The sequence below is a fragment of the Cryptomeria japonica genome, chromosome 6 (genome assembly GCF_030272615.1).
Source record: "Cryptomeria japonica chromosome 6, Sugi_1.0, whole genome shotgun sequence".
NCBI classification, from domain to species: Eukaryota; Viridiplantae; Streptophyta; class Pinopsida; order Cupressales; family Cupressaceae; genus Cryptomeria; species Cryptomeria japonica.
Genome location: NC_081410.1, coordinates 31,333,294 through 31,354,624, shown reverse-complemented (window position 1 = coordinate 31,354,624; position 21,331 = coordinate 31,333,294).

Below are 21,331 nucleotides of genomic sequence, written 5' to 3'. Positions count from 1 at the left end.
GGTTATGTCAATTTTCTGCATAACATCTCTTGTCATTACATTGATGGTTGCTCCCAAATCTATTAAAGCATTCTTTATCTGAGTGTCATTGACGACTATTTTTACAACAGGGCTACTGGGATCAGCATATTTAGGAATTGAAACCTTTCCTAACATAATATCAGCCAATTGACCCATTACATGCACTGTTTGCGGATCCTTTTTCTTTCTTCCAGGTTTCTTTAAACATGCCTCCTTAATTGCCTTACCATAAATAGGGACATCCTTAATAGCTTGTAACAATGGAATTTTAACACATACGTGTTTCAGCTAATCTATGATATCAAAACTTAGTTCCTCTTCCTATAGAATCTCTTTAGATCGTAACCTATGAGGAAATAGGGGTATTTGCTGATTTTGAGGTATTTGGGTTGTTGGACTAGAGATTTCTTGTTCCTTTTGTATCACAGTTATAACTGGTGGAGACGGGTTGGGTAAAGTTGTCCCAGATCTGAGGTGAATATCACTTATAGAAAGAGAATAAGCTGGGTATTGAATAGGATCAACTGAATAAACTTGTTGTTGTTGTTGAGGCTTTCTATTAGGATTTGGCATTGGTTGAGTGGGCAACTATGTAGGTTTAGGTGGAATAGTATTGACTACAGGAGGAGGCATTATTGTAGGTGGTTGTGGTTGTTGCATAGGTTGTTGATAACCAGATGACTGATTTGCCCATGGCTGACCTCCTCTCGATTGAGGGGCAGGTTGCCAATTCCCTTGGAATTGTTGCCATGGTCCCTAAGGTTGAAACCAATTTCCTTGTGGTTGTTGCCACTATGAAGTTTTATTGAAAAAAAGCTACCCTTGGCCTTGAGGATTATACCAATTTTGATAATTTTCAAAATTTTAAGCATATGGAGATTGCCATTGATTATTTTATGCGTAGGAATTTCGACTATAACCAGAAAAAGAAAGTGGATCTAGAGGCATACCTTGTCTTGGAAAATTTGGCCTCCTTTGAGCAACATAGAAAACTTGTTCATCATCACCTTGTATTGTCTTGAAATCAGGAACTTCAAGATTTGCAACCATCTTACATCTGCAGTCTCTTTTCCTTTGTCAACAATGTGGGCAAAATTTTGCAAGAAGTGCATCAGCTTCCTCATATTTCTTCTTAGTTGAAAGTGTTTCCAATTGAGTAGCCATATTGTTTATGATATCCTCCTTAAAATCCTTCAACAGATGGCTAAGCTCCATTCGAGAAACTCCATTACTAGATGATGATGAAGAAACTCCTGGCTTGAAATGCCTACTCTTCTTAGAAGAAGATCTGGAATACTTCTGACAAATTTGTCCAATGTCATTCCATGTTGATTGTGTTATGTCACCTCCTCCCATAAGATCCAAAGTATATGTGCATTCATCATTGATTCCTCTTAAAAATATTAACTTAAGAGACTCTTCATTTAAAGTACTATGCTTAGATTTCTTGACACTGAATAGAAATCTCTCTAGATAATCTTCTAGACTATCATCTTCTTTCTGTGTCATTCTAAAAATATCATCCCCAAGGCGGTCAGTCCCTCTTCAATAATCCTTGTATTTCACAAGAAACAATCGTTTCATCTCATCCCATGTAGTGATTGTGCTACTCCCTAGACTCATAAACCATCTCAAAGCTGACTCTTTTAAAGTGTCAAGGAATATTTTGAGTCTATGGGCATCTGTAGTATAATCAAAACTCCTACAGAGGACATCAAACTCAAACAAGAAAGTGTCGGGGTCTTCTGTCACTAATCCATAGAATTTAGGAAGGGAAGAAGCTGGAATGTTCTTGAGATTAGAATTATCATGCTAATCAGAAATAGGGAACTCAAACGTTGGAGTCACAGGTGGAGGTGGGTTATTCCCACCAAGGGGTGGATTTCCTTGCATTGGGCTTTGAGGAGGAGTTACTAAATTAAGTTCCTCTTTAGGAGGTCCAAAGAGGAAATGGAGGTTGTTCTCAGGAAGTTCAAATTCAAGAGGGTTCAAATTATCTGGGGTTTGGCATAGTGTAACAAAAGGATTTACATCTGGGGGGTCATATGGATTGAGTCTTGTATGATTAGGATGGTTGGGAAGGAATATACCTTGAGCATCTCTTCTTCATCTATGCATGCAAATTCATGAGAATTACTTTAAATAAAATAAGTTATCAAAAACAACTATACTGAAAGCTTGAAAATTAATAACCATAATAGGTTCTTAGTTTGGCACCATCCCCAACAACGACGCCAAAAATGTTCACTTCACCAATAGGAACAATAACTATAGCTAAAGTCTCAATCTGAAGTTTGGACATTCACTCTGTGAAGTTATTATCTCCATAACTGAAGTTCATTTATTTATCAACCCAGGGATGTATTTTTTGAAATGGGTCTGCACTATATATGCACTAAGTTCCTGCAATAGCTATTCTGCATTACTGCAACAACTAAACTTATTTGAAATAAGCAAGCAAGAATTATAGCAACTGAATGGATACAAGAAAACTTTGCATTAACATAAAACCCAATTAAAGAACTATTAACTATGTCCAAAGTTGACAAACATGAATTACTCTGTTTGCTTTGGCTGTAGGAACAGTCACAGGATTTGTTTCTAGTGGTTGCAGGAACAATCAATTGCCAGAATGCCTACTACAACAGAAAGGGAAACTAAGTTTAAAAAATGCACAAGAATACTCACCAAGTGGGCCCCCTTGGATGAGTGTATCTAGACTTCCAAAAATAACTCTAAATACTTAGAATAACATCACGTTATTCATTGTTTTCCAAAGGTTGATACAACACACAAAATGAAAGAAAGCTAAAAATACTCTGCAACTTTATTTCTAAATCTTTTGTCTCTCCTTTCTCTCTAACCTCTGAGAAGAGGCGTATACTCTTATTTAAAATAAAACTACAACAAATTCCTACAATCTAGGTCACGCCAATGAAATGAGGCGGATAACATTTATGACAAAGAAGAGACGGAGTTAAGCCATTGAAAACGTGGATCTCTACTAAACTGCAGCCAAGAATATAACATGCCGGTATTAAAAGATCGATGTTTATTGAAGACAAACATAAACGAGTCTTGCTCGCCCTGCTATTCCTTTTCTACTCCTTACGCCCGCTATTCTCTTTGTTGTTTTGAACTTTTAACTGCCCCTTGAATATCTCTAATTGCCTTCACGACATGACACAATAACCGCCTTTGCAACATCTTGTTTATTCCTACAATTGAAAAGATAGAACATACAAGAACACACATATATCTATTTTAATTAATCATAACACTTATACGTTTCAGACATGATATCGCCTATGATAATCTGGATGGCAACATGAATAATTGGTCAAGACAAAATAGGATTTAATGGGTTCAGTTAACTTCTGGAATGCATATAGTCAAATTCTAATACATCATTACTATCCCATTATATGAATTAAAACATGGTTAAAAATAATGAGTTTTAAGAATAAAAGGAGCTAATATCTTAGCTCATCACCAACAATGATTGTTACGCCGATGAAGGGACAAAGTGAATGATCAGAATAAGTCAATCCAATACATGCAACATAACATGAAGGTTAGCGATAACATGGATTTCAATCGATCTGGGCAGCTCGAAATTCCATAACGATGGTTGATTGGGTTTGATTGAGTGACATGAATGCAAAATGAAGACATTAGGAAGTCTTTAAGGTGCAGATCAATGACTCGGATTCAAGGCTGATGAAGTATACAGGTTGGCATGTATGGGAATTTGAGTTGCTTGTTGGAAAGAGGTAAACCTACTAAGTGAACGATCTGTAAGCCAGATTGGAAATTGTATAGATCATGGGACATGACAACTAGGAAGAATAATGGTTGTCCTATGTGTGATGAGTTGTGATCTAGCCGACTGTTTGGATGTGATGAGTGCTTTATGAACTCTATAGTCAACATAGTGGTTGTTGTTGTTGAAAAAGAAGTAGAGAGAAAAATCAGATGAGTTAATTTGTAGAAGAGAGAGATAGGAATTGAGTAGAAACAGAATACTCTTTTGAAAAGACAAGAAGGTAGAGGCAGAGAGAAAAACATGAAGTATTGTTAAGTTACATCTTTTAGAGCAACAAATAGGTGTAACAAAACTCATTTGTAACAAGGTTTCTATAATTTTAATAAATTGTTCATTGAATCACTGTGTATCTCTAAGTGGGTGCTCATAGAAGGGGTAGGTGCTCCTTGGGTTGGTACCCTAAATCATATTCTAATTGTGATTTACTTGTGAGGTTGGATTGGAGTAGTAGACTCCAACAACTATTCTCACTGAGGTTTTTCCCACATTGGGTTTTCCTCGTAATTACTGGTGTCATGTGATGTGTTCTTGTGTGTGTATGATTCTGGTTTTATTTTTATTTGCACACACACTAGTTTGAAATTTTAGATTATCACTGATTCACCCCCCCTCCCTCTCAGTGTTCACTTGTGTTCATCAAAGGAACTCCAGAGGATGACAACAAACAAACTAAAGAAACATAGTAGTTTTTTTTAAAGAAAAACAAGACAAATTACATTAAAAACTCATTAGAAAATTAATTTAAACATTTGCACATGCGGAAGATAGATAGTCACCTAATTGAAGTCCTCTTGTGGGTTCCCTAATGTCACTACCTAAGCAATGTTCTAAACAATGATTAAGATTATTAAACCATATTACATTAATGATAACATTATGCAAAGTAAGAACACATTCACATCTAATACTAGGTTCATTTTAAAACACCAAATAGAGTGTTCCTATGATAACCTTAAGCATAGAATATAAACAAACATTCATCCATGAGAGAGTAGTTGATACCAACATCACACTACTTAAAAATCGTTCAAGGTTACATAATCTTTCCAATACATTAACCATTATTACATCAATCTTCATAAGGAGTATCCAATACATAATGATAGTGTTACAATTACAATGATATCTAATATACATAACATTTGCTAAAACATCACTGAATTATCTGCAACAAGGAATGAGAGAAACTTGAAAGAAGATACAAGATCCATCAATGCTCATGAACAAAACCGCTAGCCCCCAATGGAGGTAAGACAATAACCACCTGACCACATGGAACCCGAAAGCCCACCCCCTGTGCTAGGAGATAGACAGAAGGCCCCACACAACAAAAGTAAAATAGGCCAACAATACCAACATGAATGGAGACACAAAGACTACTTACACATACAAACACACCACAAAAGTTACCACAAAGGATCACCACAAGAACTACCAGAGACTTCAAAAGACTAGGTTTCTATGGTCCAAATAGAGAGGACTGTCATCGCGTAGCCTCACATGAGTTACCCTGTCCGTTTGACCCCTCTACAAACTCAAGCCCATGAAGGACTCATGCAAAACAGAACAAATCCTTTCGCGAAAACAAGGAAGTTTGATCATGCCATCCAATCAATCAATTATAAAAAATGATGATAAATCTTGGAACCAACACAAATTAGACCTAAAACACCTCCAATATCGAGGCAACAAATAACAATCCCATGACAATCCACTGGTAACCAACAAGTAGTCAACCGAACTAACAACAAGTATGACCACAACCAAAAGGTCTCTAATAGGGCATTAAGGATTTATTTCTGATCCTATTCTTTTCTCAACATTATATAAATGACTGGTTTCAAATCTGAAAATGAATTCACAAATAAACTTGTCAAAACTAAAGTAAAACATCAAAACTAGATAACTAGTCTTGCACAAAAAGACACCAAAATGAATGTAATCTTAAAGAACACCCTTATAATGTATTTTCAGGCATTCAACTACAAAATATCAGTTCCGAAATATAATCTACCACAATAGAAAATAATATAATTTTCATTTCCAAAGAAAAAATCTACCAACCCACAAAATTGTGATATATCTACACCACCCAATTCACCCAAAACACCACAAATTGACTCTTTTTGAATCACAAATATAAATAATAGCATATAAATCTAATTACAACCAAATAAAATTAACATAAACTTGAAACATATCATCAAGATCCAACACAACAAAACCCATACAACTATTCTTGAAATAGGAAGAAGATTTTCTTAAAAAAATGAAAGCGTAACGAAGAAGCCTTACCTCAAATTTGAAGAACAATGAAGAAGAGGAAGGATTAGAAAATAGAAATTAGATCTCCAACCCAAAATCCACTCTAACATAAGCAAAATCCACAATAATCCACGAACAAACTTCTTGCAGACAAAGCCAAGTTGACTCTAAAATTATATACAAATCGGGTTTCTAAATCACTAAACATTTTGATCAAGATTTCTCCCACCAATCTTCCCTAAATCCCCCCAAAAATCCAGCAATAATTCCAATTAGCATTAAGAAAAAGTCAGCCACAAAAACTCGCAAATAACAAAAAGAATCTTCAACTCAATCCTCCAAAAGCTCTTCAACAATCTCACATAACTAGCCATTTGAAAACGTAATTCAATCTTCCCCTAAATTCTTCTCCAAGCAAGCAAAATTCCTTCACAAAATTTCCAGCAATAATTCCCATTAATAATCCCCTACAAACTCCAAATAAAAGAGTAAAAAGACTCATAACTCCCCTTTTGAAACCAAAAGTCACAATAAAGAAGATAATAAAATGGAAACCCTTCAATTCTCAACAATAGTAATTTTCCCTCTCAACACAAGAAATTAAATAAACATAAGGAATAAATCATAAAAGGGAAAATGCAACATATGAAATAAATAAAACATAGGAGATAAATAAACTCATAATAACATACCATAATATAAGATCACTAATTAAAGCACAAAATACATTAAATATCTCAAACATAATCCATAGGAAAAATAATTACGTAAAAAGGATAATAATCACGTAACATTAAAATTACTAACAATAACATAATAATAGAACATATTTATTCACCACCACATAAATCACTTAAAGAAGGACATGTGAAATAAATAAGGGAAACGCAACACCCAACTCATACTCATAACCACTGATGAAGGGATATCAAATATTGCCTATGTATCAATATGAATGGGTAAACACATGACCAAAGATAAATATCCTAACATAGGACATAGGTTAGGGCTAGGAAAAATGTGGCCTCATGTACTATCTCTATTACCACCACCAAGGATTGTTAGGCACACTCAGACCTGTGAAGCTAGGTGGAGTCAATGCCTGGTACCTGCATCAAAATAAGACACAAAACACCTGGACACATACATAACCATATACATATCTGACAAACAAGATTAGTAACCATGTAAACATTCCTCAAATATAATCATCTGAACATATGTTAGTACATCATAAAACATCATAGACATAGAACATCATCTAACATATAGCCAACAAGGGGTTATAACATTAAACCCTAACAACATCAAAGTCCTCATGAGCATAAAACATCATAACCATAATACCCCATCTCACATCTAATCATCAAGTTACCACAAACATTATACCCTAATATTTCATTGTTATCCCTTCAACATATAAAAATCACTAGGAAAACATAACTATAACCATAACCCTAATATCACCAATTGGTCCTAAAAATATAAATCCATTATACATACGCAAACTTTCCATAAATCAACTGAGTATGCCTACCCTAACAATATGAAACTAAATCCAACATGAGTCCAAAATATCATAGTTAAGAATGAACATAGAAGGGTTACCTTAGAACATAGATCATTTCCCAAAAGAGATCACAAAGAAAACATGATTAGAAAATCCACTTATCAACTACTCATTATAACAATAAAATACTAGCATACCCGACAACCTCCTAATTAGCACAGTCAGGATATTAACACATTAAAATTAATCACCCTCATATACATATAAGCAACCAAATATTAAACTCATTGGAAGGGGATTTTAACATCACATGCATTCTCCAATGATATGATATCACCCCTTTTCATCTAATCTACATTGATTCCCATTTCATTACTTGCTTAATCTGCATTAAGTGTAGGTTCAGTATCATAATACCTGCCTTCTTGTGTGAGGGTTAGAGGGGTATTACAAACCCTTATTACAAAACTCAAAAGGGCTTAAATAGAATTGCTTCCCCAAAATAGGAATGATTTTTGCAATTGAATGCATGTCTACATATATGTTGTGTGTTTCTCTTATCATAATGATTATTGTAACTGCTTCTGCATGAGAGATTTTTTACTACTACCCTTCTCTCAACATGAGGCTTGAGACACATGGATTTCTCATGATTTTTATTAGAATGGTTTGGTCATGGAAATTCCTTTTTTCTATTTTTTAGTGCCGCCTTTTGCTTTAGCCACATAGTGCCTCTAGGTTCATCTTTATTTTCCTTGGCCAATGGTATGCTTGTGTTCTTCCTTTGTGCTTAAGATCTTCTAGATTTCCTGCTTGGTCGACAAGTGGCACTTGAAAGGTTTCATATAGGTTTGTTGGGTCCACATGCGCTCCACGCATGTGGTGCATTGGTGGAGATTCATGTATTGTTTCTTTTGATCTAACTCTGAACCTCTATGAAGTTTCTATGTGTCACAATTTGTTGTGAATGTTATTTTAATGACGAGGCATTTCTGAAAACAAATGGGGAACCAAGTGGCATGTATGTAGGTCTTCATGTTGATGAATGTCATGCCCTCTTGAGAGGAAGTGCCATATTTCCATGTGGTGATATTATAAAAAGGGATGCACACCTTGAAGGCATGGGGTTTTAATATCTCATGTCAGGGACTGACCCATTTGTTGTTGATGGGATCTACATAATCTATGGAGTGGTCTAGTTTCTATACATTCATGCTCTTTGTTTTGCCTAGTTTACCTTTGTCTAGTTTGTAGTTTTCTATGGTTTGAAGCGAAATGGTATTTAGAAGTGCCTTTATAGGGTTGTTGGTATGTTGCTAGTGGACATGTTTTATAAGTTCAACCCTTAAAATACTTGCATTAAGGGTTAACAACAACAAACTTTGGTCATGTAAATGCTATAGAGTGGTGTGATGCAAAACTAGGTTCTTTTTAGGTATTCCAATTGAAATATTTCTAGCATGCTCTATTTGTAATGAAAATAACTTAATCAATGATAATTAAATAACAAGTGCAACTAAATAAATTTCAATAAAAGTGCATAGCAATAAATCACACAAACATGTATGTAGTCAACCCTTGGTAGGAAGGGAACATACAAGAGTCAACCAAAATTTGAATTTGAATTTTAAAAAGCTAGGGGTCCATGGTCATATAGTTGACCCCACATTTGTGAAAATAATCAAAGACATGAAAAAATTAGATCAAATGGATAATTGAATGTATAGGGATGGATGCATGCATGGGTGCAATACTCTAGGTATGTAGGAGAATATGTGTATATTCAAATAAGATGGGACCAAATGTGCGGGGATGTGTAAATGGATAAGTAAAGAGCATGGGAGAAGGGGATTGTCCTTGCACAAGACTACACCATTTGTTGATATGTAAATATATACTAAGCCATTCTCTCAAAATAGGGCAAATATAAATGAAAAATGGTATGGGTGTGTGATTTTCATAATTGCCCCCTCTTTGAGGTGTGTGCGAATCTTAGGATGATCGTGCATCTCAAAGCTTGTATCACTCACAAACATTCATGTAAAATAAATGTTCAAGCATAAATGGATGTAACAAGAGTCCACATAAAGTAATATACCTTATGAAATTTGATTATGTAGATTCATGCTTTGACATGCACTCTCCATGAGAACCTACAAAATAGAGGAAAATATGCCATGAGAATTTTTAATTACACAACTCGAAATAACTATAGTATGAATCTTGCTATCAACAATTGTAAGAGAGAAAGGGAAAAAAACGGTTAGGAAAAAAATATTGATAAAAAAAGGGGATAATGATCCTCCATGCTTAGTTGTCATGAAATAGAAATGAACAAGGAATGTTGGCATGCCATTCAGTATTAATATGTTATTTTATGATGGATGATTCTCTCTATAAGCACCTATGATACATGGTTATGCTTAATGTGCACTTAATTTATGTCAAATTGTGCTTAGTTTTGGGATCATTTTGGTTAACTTGGTGCATTCCCTTATTTAGGACCTTTTTCTCATCTCAAAATGCTAGGACAAGGGTACCCAACACCCATGTCCAAACATTTTGGCCCCAAAATTTAAAATATGAAGGTCGTCTTTATAAGTAGCAGGAAACTACCCTTCAATGTCGTCCCTGCCCAAAATTAAACTTCAAAAGGTGTAAGTTGTGCATATAAATAGAACTCCCACTCTCATTCAAACTCTACATATTCTTGAGATCATCCAATGAGCATTCAATCAAGCATATTTGACTCAATTTAATACAAATCTATGACCATCCTTAAACCCCACACACTAAACAACATATTAAGTCTAGAGAATGTTAGTCAACTCTGAGTGTTTAACACTTTTAAGCCTAGAAGTCAAAGCTTAGTGTGTGTGATTTAAGCCGTCCGCAAATATACAAGGATCAATAAGCATTCAAGAATACATATTTTAACTTCAACAATCATGATCAATCATAATGTGATCCTCCACGATGAACGCATGCATTACATCTTTATAGCAACATCAAGCCTTATGTGAGACTTCATGCCAAGGGTTTCATATTTGAGGTAATAGTTGTCAATTCAAGCATTTACATTATCATTTTAGACTATGTCATTCTAAGGACAATCTCTCTTTTTCATCAACCCTAGCTATTGTGGAGGTGGTAACACCAACATAGGGTTTGACTTAGGCCAACCACTCTCCAAAAATTAAAAAAAGATGCTTGCAAAGTTCTATTGGTGCATCTATGGATTTGTCTTGTAATTTGTAAAAAGGTATCCAAACCTTATAGCTCAAAATTGATATATGTAATTATGAGAAAATCATTGATGTCCATGATATGTATGTCCTCTTTGCCAAAAATAATTTGGTCTCCATAACTTAAAATGCTCTCTCAAAACAATTTCAAACTAGATATTGCTAGAACAATTGCATGCACAAAATGACAAAAGAAATGGAAAATGGTAAAAAGATGTAGATGTGATTTATGCCAAACTCAATTATAGAGGTGAAATAAGATAAATTAAATAACAAAATTCTTTGTCAATATTATAAATATTCATATAAGCTTCTCAATAAGAGATGAAAAGCATTTCTATTCAATGATGCAATCATTATACTATTATTGTAGGTTCTACATCTCTCTAATAACCCCTTTGATTGTTACCACTATTCAACTATCAATTGCTTTTACAATACCTATTTTTAATCCATGATCCATATCTACTCTGAGATGTTTTACTATCTTATCCTACCTTTGAACCCATTTTTATCTCCATGCAGGGGTTCCCCCTACTGGGGCTCCTTAGCATCCCTTCTCAACATCAAAGTGTTTAATTAGCTCATCAAGTTGTTCATGGGGCATTAGTAGGGATCCTTCCCCTTGGTCCACCTCAACAACTTAAATTTATAAGGGAGGGGGAAGTGGAAGAAGGCATGTGAGGCAAGGGTCTTCATGTCTTAGCTAGTTTCTAATCAAAATAAAGCTACTTTTCCTCTCTCCGTTATTTTATCTTAGAAAGCCCTCACTAAGTTCCTTTGAGTTTTGAAGGAGATTTTTGTTAGGAAAAAGTTTATGCGACTCACCAAAACTAAAAAACCTTAATCCAAAAGTAAAAGAGAACATTATTTTCACTGTATTCAATCTGCCATGGGTTGCAAAGAAGTTAAAAAGAGAGAAAATAGAATATTTGTATGAGTCACTCCTATCATCTTCATTTTTCATAGAGATATTGGATTTTGTCTTTTTAGTTGGGGAACTAATTGAAGAGCTTTAGGAAAATCATAACATTTCTCATTTCAATCTTTAAACTATTTGAGTAATATACAAATATGCAGTCGTGAGAATAAACTTTGTTAGATGTATAAATTATTTGCATAGGTTCAATTATGATCTTATTTTAAAGGAAATGATGGGTCTATTCTCTTGGTGATGCTTGTAATAAAATTACATATGAAGTTGGTTGTCTGCATCCACAAATATTTTAAAGAGTTTGAATAATACAAAAGTTTTATAATAAATAATATATGAAGTATAATTAGACCAAATTGTATATATAGGGAGATGAAATAGGAAAAAAACTCGGATAAATTAACCTTCATAGCTTCCACTAAAACTAGTCACCTCTAAAAATAGAGGAATATGAGAAGAGGAATAGCCATGAAGATCATCCTTAACATGATTTAGTGGTAAATGAAGAGAATTGAATAAGTTGTAAGCTTGAACACATAACATTTACCTAAGATCTATTCATAACCAATCCAATGTTGACAAAGAATTAACCAAGTGGTTGAAATAATGTAATTGAAATTAACCAAATGGTTGAAATAATGTAATTGAATTGACTAAAAGTAGAAATCCTCCTCTTTGAGGGGATGTTAAATTGACTGAAAATGAAATGCTTATACCTCCTTGTGAAGTTTTGCTTGCCTCCACATGGAATTATGATCTCATGGATTAGAATGATGATCTCTTGTTCAATGCTTGAAATATTGACTCTATTGCTGCTCCAAAGCTTGAAGGAAGACTGAAAATACTCAATTACTCTTGAATTACTGAGCTCTTGTATGCTTGGATGCTTGATTGAATTTCATGATATTGTGGGATAGATCAAATGAGAGGGGAAATCCCTCTTATACACTTGCACGTAGGATTAATTGACTGATTTTTCGACATGAGCCAACATAGGGGGGATTTTTCCACTTCAAATTTGAGCTAGGCCAGGGAGAGGGGTCCAAGATAGGTCCCCATTAAGGGGGACCAGGGCACCACACCCTAGTCCTGCCCTAATTTGGGGCAGGATCAAGGTGTAGGTAGGGTTTATCAATGAATTGCATGGTGTTTTTGACATGTATGAGCATAATCAGGTCTCCGATTAGGCTGAGGGGCACAAACACTAAGGCGAAGCCCAAATGCAGTTGAAAATCACAAGGGGTACAATTTTAGGATGTTACATTTAGCCCCCACTTTAGCGGGAGTATGAGCTTACACAAATACTCACGATAAAGTACAAAGAATTCAGATTGAAAGACTTTCACCACATCCAAGAGGCAAGATTCACCAAGCCCCCAGTAGACTTTATGATCTTACAACTTCAATGATAAGGTAAAAGCGAAGATCATGAGAGAAAGAGAGAACCATGACTACAACTAGTAAAATTCCTTTACTATGAGTCATGAAAAGAAAAAGAAAGCACCAAAAATTACAAAGCAAAGACAAAGTTCACTAAGTAACTTTAAGTGCCAAGAGAGAGAATCATGAGTGGAGTGTATGCCCCCATGTTAAAGAGATTGCACACACCTTGCAGAAAGAAAATGCTTTAAGGTAGGATACATCCAAAGATGACAAGCATGTTGTCGCAATAATTTATCCCCCAAGAGAGGACAAATTAAAGGATAATTATCACAAAACACAAAGAACGAGGTGGTTTCACCCAACTTTGGGGCCAGTATGCTTTTTATGATCTCATGTATATCATGTATATATAAATGCATAGAATCATCCTCATCCCCAAAATAAAGGAAATCACCATGGAAGAAGAGAACACGTGTCTTTTGAGTCAACATGGAAGAGACCAAAAGATATCTCAATGCTTTGCATCGTCCTCAAGTAGACAACACTAAGGATAAAAAATAGAAGAATAGGGAAAACAAATAGAATAATATCACAAATAAGCAAGAGAGGAGAGACAAAGAGAATATACAGTGCTAATGAAGCTAATCAAGCATGTCATCCTCCCCTGATATTGTTGATCATTATTTCAGGAAGGTGGAAAAAATGCAAGAGGAGCCACATAGAGCACAGTAGATGGAGCTATCACAAGTTCCAAACAAGGACCATGCTTTAATGATAAGTCACTTTATTTGTTACTAGGAGCTAGGATTAATCCTTTTGATTTTTTTTAAGATAAATCATTGTCAACATCAACGTATTCATATTCATCATTAGAAATATTAGGATCAACATTTTCACCTACTAGAAAGAGTTTCGCCTATATTTATATGTTGGACTACTATAGTTCTGGCATCAAAGCTAGTAGCCAGGGTTGAATCAAAGTGGAGTAGCAACTTTCCTTATATATGGGGACTGTCATCAAGATTAATAAGAATAGGAGCTCTATTAGGAATAGAACTTGAACCATAATTTTTTTTAAAGAATTTTGCATCATGGAGAATTAGGTTGAACATCTTGTTTAGGAGAAAATGGAATCATGTCAGTAGTTGGTGTTTTAGGAGAAGAAATGGTTTGGGAAACAACTTGATGAGCTCTAGCACGACGTCTCTATCGACATTCTCTCACACAATGATTTCATCTAGTTTTGGTTGAAGATTGAGGAGGTTTAGGTTCATTACGTATAGGCTTCATCTCTTCTTTTAGGGAAGGATGAATTGGTTGAGGTCTTTTAGGTTGGACAATAGGAGAGACCAATCGCTTCTCTCTATAAGATGAAGGAGGAGGAACCACACCATATAAAGGAGGAATGAGAGGTGTAGCAAGGAGATTGGGTCCATCATGAGGAGGAGGGATAGGTCTACCCTTAGGAAAAAAAGATTGATGTTTAGGAGGAAGAGTTTTTCTACCTTTGGGAGGAAGAGTAGACTCATTCATAGGAGAATGGATAGATTCTTCTTTAGGAAGAAGAATATCTCTTTTCTTAGGAGAAAGGATACTCTTCTCTTTAGGAAAAGGAATAGGTGCCTCTTTGGGAAGAAGATTATTTATTTTCTTAGGAGGACGAATAATCTTATCCCCAAGAAGGGTTATATGATCATCAAGAGGAATGCAAAGTGTTGGATTTCTAGGTTTACTCAAGGATAAACTCATTTCATTTTTCTAGTTTTGATATGATCTAAAGAGAGCATCACTTCTAGGTTGAAGAGGCTGGAATCGTTTAGACCAAAAGTAATCAAGACAAACATCTCCATGCCTCATTGTAGGTTGAAATATGCTATGATTAATAGTTATGATTTCACCATTATGAGGAAATTTCAAACATTTATTAATAGTAGAAGCGATCGCTTTCATGGAAGAGAGCCAAGGCTATCCCAACTTCACATGAATTTGATCAAATGTAGGAATGATAGAAAATTGTACATCTAAGCATTTAGTGCCAAAATCAATATGAAGTGCTATAGAACCAATAGCAGGACAAGAGAAGCCATCAAAAACTTTAACTATCACATCATTATCATCACATATCACTTTATGCAATTGCAAAGTATAAAGAAATTCCTCACTTATCACATTAACCATGCAAGCATGATTAATAAGCACTCCTCTAGTAGGTATGCCTTTGATTTTCACACTTATGTATAATGGGCCATTGGGTGCTTTAATGGTCTCACTAGGATCAAATGTTATGCACAAATCCTTAGGAGGTTCTTGTTGATCTACAAGGTTCACTGCATTATTAGATTGAATGGTCACATCATTGGGAGAGAAAGCAAGATGACCGGTCATAATCACATTAGTGTAATGGGATGGTAAAGGATTAGTGAAAATATAAAGGTTTTGGTTAGGAGGAGCTACATATTTGTTTCCTTTATCATTCACACCTGCCACATATATGGTATTGTTATCAATCAATTCTTGTATCATACTTCTCAATGAAAAACATTTTTTCAATATCATGACCAGGTTGACGATGGTATTGACAAAAATATTTAGCATCAAAGTAAGGTGAAGTTGTCTTAGATGGTTCAATTGGTTTGATTTGGGGAAGTTTTAACACATTCCTTTGTATTAACTGAGCCATAATTATATGCAAAGATTTATTCAAAGGAGTTAATTATTTTTCTCTTTTAAAGTATTTGGACAAACGAGGCACACCTGTAGCACCTACCAGTTGATTGTTGTTGTTGTTGTCATTGAATTTGATGAAACCTTTGTTTAGTTTGAACTTTGAAAACAGTTATTGAGAACTATCACCCTTATCACTCGGAGCCATGGAAGGAGATGACTGTTCAAATTGACTCACAGTTAGTTGATAATTGTGAAGTACTGCACACAACTACAAAAAGGAAGTAAACCCAGTTAAAAGAAGTTTATCCCTAATATGTTTTTGTAAATTAGAAATAAAAATCTTTTGAATATCTTGATCAAGTACATGAAAATAAATATGAGAATATGAATGCTTGTATCTACCAATAAAATTAGTCACTTTTTCTTTAACACCTTGTTTACAATGCATCAAATTAGTCAAAGTAACTTTAGGACCAATGTTATTGTGAAACTGTTGAATAAAAGCATTAGCTAGTTGTTGAAAACAAGTAATAGAATAAGGAGACAAAGAAAAATACCATTGCAAAGCTCTATCCCTTAATGTTCTAGTAAACATTTTCGCTAACAATCTTTGATCATGAGCAAAGTCACTACACAAAGTTTGAAATGTTTTAACATGAGTTAAGGGATCACCTTTTCCATTAGAAAGTTCTAGTTGAGGGACTTATCCATGTTTAGGAGGGATGACTCTAACAATGTCATTGAATAATGGGCTTGCTACATCAAATGGGGGCACATTATACTTGGATTGATTCATAGAAGCTATTTGTTGTTGTAAGGAAGACACTATTTGGGAAAGACTATTGATTATAGCTTCAGTAGAAGGATTGAAATTAGACATGTTGGATTGAGTGGGTGGAGTAATATTCTTGAATGAAGGAAGAGATTGAGAATAAGGAGGTGGGACACTATGACAAGTAGGTAATGGAGAAGATTGGGTAACACATGGAAGACTCATATGAGGAATGAAGGAATTGTGATTAAAGGAGTTGCCCTCTTGACTAACATTTATAGGTGGTGAGTGTGATTATGTAACAAGGAGAACACTCATGGTAGGAGAAATGAAAGAAGAGGTATTGCCCCCATGAATAACATTTGTAGGTATACCATTTTGTGCAAAGGTAGCCATGATGTTTGGTGTGAAGGTAGGAACACTAGTCATAGGAGTTGTTACAAGGAATGGAATGATTAAATTGACTAGGAGGTTGTGTATAACCTAGGTTTTCAATGCAACTCTTCATAAGCATGATATTAGAAACAACAATATGAGCAATACCACACAAGATATCAAAACCATGTTTATCATTTTGAATAATTCTTTTTAATCCTTCAATCAATGGGAGAGCTTCACTTTCCAGGTATTCTTGACTCATCCATTGTTGAAGATTGTCAAATTGATTATCCATCTTTGCCAATTGATCAACGGATACCCTAGTTAGTGATTCCTCCATATCATGAGAATTATCAAGAGGATAAACTCGAATATCTGTAGGATTGGAAGAACCACCAATATCCTCATTGAAAAAGCTAGCCAAATTGGGCTCCATTTCCTCGACAATTAAATCTTGGGCAACCTTAATTCTATAACTTCTCCTTACGGGGATACTATAGGTAGGACTAATAGTAGTAAAACTCATACACTAAGGGAGGGAAATTGGAAATTAGAATTTTTAGAATGCAAAGTACAATCTCCTAGGAATTCTAAATTTAAAATTACGGCTTTGTCAAAATAACCTCTTAATTTAAATTTGAATTTATCCCTTAGAAGATAGAAATATAAATTTAAAATTAGGGCTGCAAATGACCTCTTAATTTTTAAAAATTTAAAATTGAAAGGAGGGAAGATTAAATTTAAAATGAGGGTTGTCCAAATCTAACCTCTTAATTTTGAAAATTTTGAAATTTTGGAATGTTGAAAAATTGGAGAAGTCAATTTAATTAAAAAATTAGGGTATATGTAATTAACCATTTAATTTTAAAATTTAAATTAAAAAATGAAAATGTTGAAATTCTGATTTGTTTTTGACCTTAGGGTGACCTAAAATCAATAAAATTTCACAAATCTTTGGAATTGAGTAGTAAAATATAGTCAAAACAGGCTCTCAAAATTTGAGGAGAAAACGTTGAGACCAAGTAGGTAGTGACTTGGTCTGAACACACGGTTTGATCAACTTTTTACCAAATTTTTGAGGACGAAAGATATTATGATTTTAATGCGAATTCTAAAAGGATATGGGAATTGGAGATGTCGAGATATGCGAAAATAAGCCTTGAAGGTTGAAATAGGACATAGTTAGGATGTTTGATAAAATGATTAATAAAAAGGGCACACCGACTTTTATGATGTTTAGAAATAAGACAAGAGGTTTTAGATTTAATTGAATCAATTAAATGCTTAAAGGAAATTTTGAAATTACACAAGATTAATTTAATTTTAAAAATTAGGGTTTCTTACATAAACCGTTTAATTTTAAAAATTTAAATTTAAAAATTTGAATGTTGTGAGGGAAAGTGAATTTTGAAATTGAAGCAAGGACCCAAATTTGAAAATTAATTCAAGATCTATACAATCCGCAAGTTCAATTTTAAAATAAAAAATCAGGGTTTTTTTAATTTAACGACTTAATTTTTATTTTTATTTTGAAAAATTGAACATGCAAATGAAAACTTGAATTGTAAAATTGAAGAGTTCTCAGATCTGAAACAATTAATCCAATTTAGACAAATCACAAGCTCGATTTTGAATTTTAAATTGCATACACTCAGATCTGAAAACAAAAAATCAGAATTAAGGGTGTTCACGTTGGGTTCACCAAAATGTAATGTGGAAAATTGGTAGCTTAGTAAATTCACCACGGGGAAAGGAGAATCCACTAAGCTTAATTTTCACTTGGGGAGAGACTTTACATTCAAAAGAGGGGATGAATCTACTAGATCCAATCCAAGATGATACAAGGACTAAATACTAAGTAGATTAGATGTGTTTGGAATGTGTTTGACCCTCTTTTGTAAGTTGACTAGCTGAATTAAGACTAAGTACTGGAAATGAAGACAAAGTATGAAAAAACAACGAGCTACAAAATCGGGATTTCATCGTGTACTTGGATCGGAGAAGTTTGAGATGATTCAAAGCTTCTCTGTGAATTCTGCCAAAAGTTGCAGGGACCATGTGTTCGAACTAGGTCGCTCTCCTATCGGTCCTCCTAACTTTCCATGCGTCGAAAAGGGTTTTTTTTGTCTCTACAAATAAAGCTTAACTCCAAAAGAACAGTTGTGCACCTACTTCCTGCATACAAAAGGAAAGGGAAATGTGTTGGGAATAGGGGTTTGCCTTTAGGTCAAACCCCGGTTCTGGAATTAACCGAGTGGTTGAAATAATTTAATGGAAATGACTGAAAGTAGAAATCCTCCTCTTTGAAGGGATGTTAAATTGACTAAAAATGAAATGCTTATACCTCTTTGTGAAGTTTTTCTTGCCTCCACATGGAATTATGATCTCATGGATTAGAATGATGATCTCCTCTTCAATGCTTGAAATCTTGACTCTATTGCTGCTCCAAATCTTGAAGGAATACTGAAAAATCCTCATTTTCTCTTAAATGCTTGATCTCTTGAATGCTCAGATGCTTGATTGAATTTCATGATATTTTGGGATAGGTCAAATGAGAGGGGAAATCCCTCTTATATACTTTCTTGTAGGATTAATTGATTGATTTTTGGACATGAGCTGAAATAGTGGGGATTTTCCCACTTCAAATTTGAGTTAGGATAGGGAGAGGGGTCCAAGATAGGTCCCCATTAAGGTGGACTAGGGCACCACGCCCTAGTCCTACCCTAATTTGGGGTAGTATCAAGTTGTAGGTAGGGTTTATTAATGAATTGCATGGTTTTTTTGACAAGTATGAGAATAATGAGGTCTCTGATCAGGCCGAGGGGCGCAAACACTAAGGCGAAGACCGAAATGCAATTGAAAATTGCAAGGGGTGTAATTTTAGGATGTTATAGTTCCTAGAAGCAATTTAGAAGGGATACACACCAAATATAATCCATTCTTCAAAGAGATGAATAATATAACAAAATGAGTATGAGTCTCCATCAAATGAGGTGTTAAAAAGGAGCTTGGGAATAATTCACACCAATGATCTTTGAAAAATACCATACACCAAGTAGAGCCTTTGACCATTATCATATAGATCAATAATGAAATAGTGCAATTAGAAGCACTCATGGAAAGGAAAATCCAAGTGAGATTAACTTGCACTAATAACAAGAATATGTATATTAAAAATTATAGTGTCATAAATTGTAACCCCTTACAGTTTCACACTCGTTTTTGGGCCCTTACTCAAGTGTGCCTTCTTTTGGGTCTTTTTGAGCCTATGTTGGCCTTATCTCATCCAAACTCTTGTCATATGCTCATGAGGTGACCTAATACATTGTCTTGGGCTTGTGCATTTTGCAACCACCTTTAGTTAACCCTGTTTTGGGTGGATTATAGTGCCATACTCCCTCCAAAAGTGGCCCAAATTTGAATGTGTTAGTGTGATGGTTCCCACCATTTGTCATTGAATCTCAATATTTTGATATGATCATTGGAAGTCAACTAAATGCAAAAATATCTTGAGAATCCAATTGCTCCAATTCAAGAGCAAGTATTATTTCCTTCAAGAGTAGATATGAGTGCAAAAAGTATCAAGCTATAACAATCCATCTTCAAGTATGTTTTCATAACAAATTTTTGTGATGATTTATCATATTATTGCAAAAACACTTGGAGGACCTATCTAATGAGCAGTGCATCACCAACATTATCAATCTTGAGGTATAATCTTGTCAATTCAACATTTCAATTCAAATATAGCCTCTTCCCTACTAGCAGTAAGCTTTCTTTTCTAACTAATCATACCTATAGTGGAGGTTAATTTCTACACGAGGTTTGACTTAGGCAAGCCCCTATACAACACAATGCTTTTACCCCCTTTTTTGTGTGCAAGTCTAAGATATGATAGTAGAGAGTTGTAGATTCATAGAGACCAAATTGAGACATACAATTCCAAATTTTGACCAAGTAAAAACCTCCAGTCTATGGAGTGTCACTCCATAGTCTAACACTTTTTGTCAAAATTTTAGGAGAATGATCTATATATAATCCTAATCCAAAATTTGTATTTCTTAGCTAACAAAGAGACCACTAGACCTCTAGGGTGCCTAGTTCCAATAACTGATACTTTTAGGCTCAAATTTTAGTGACAAGTTCCTTTTTACAACTTATTTCTAGATTTGAGCTCATACTCTGTATTCCATATTTGTATCTTTATGTTTATGTTGATTCTTATCAATGTCCTAGTACTTAAATACCAAGTTGTTGCATTATTTCTCATCTTCATCATATCCAATCATATCAATATCAAAAGGGAATAATCACTAGTAGTCATTAATTC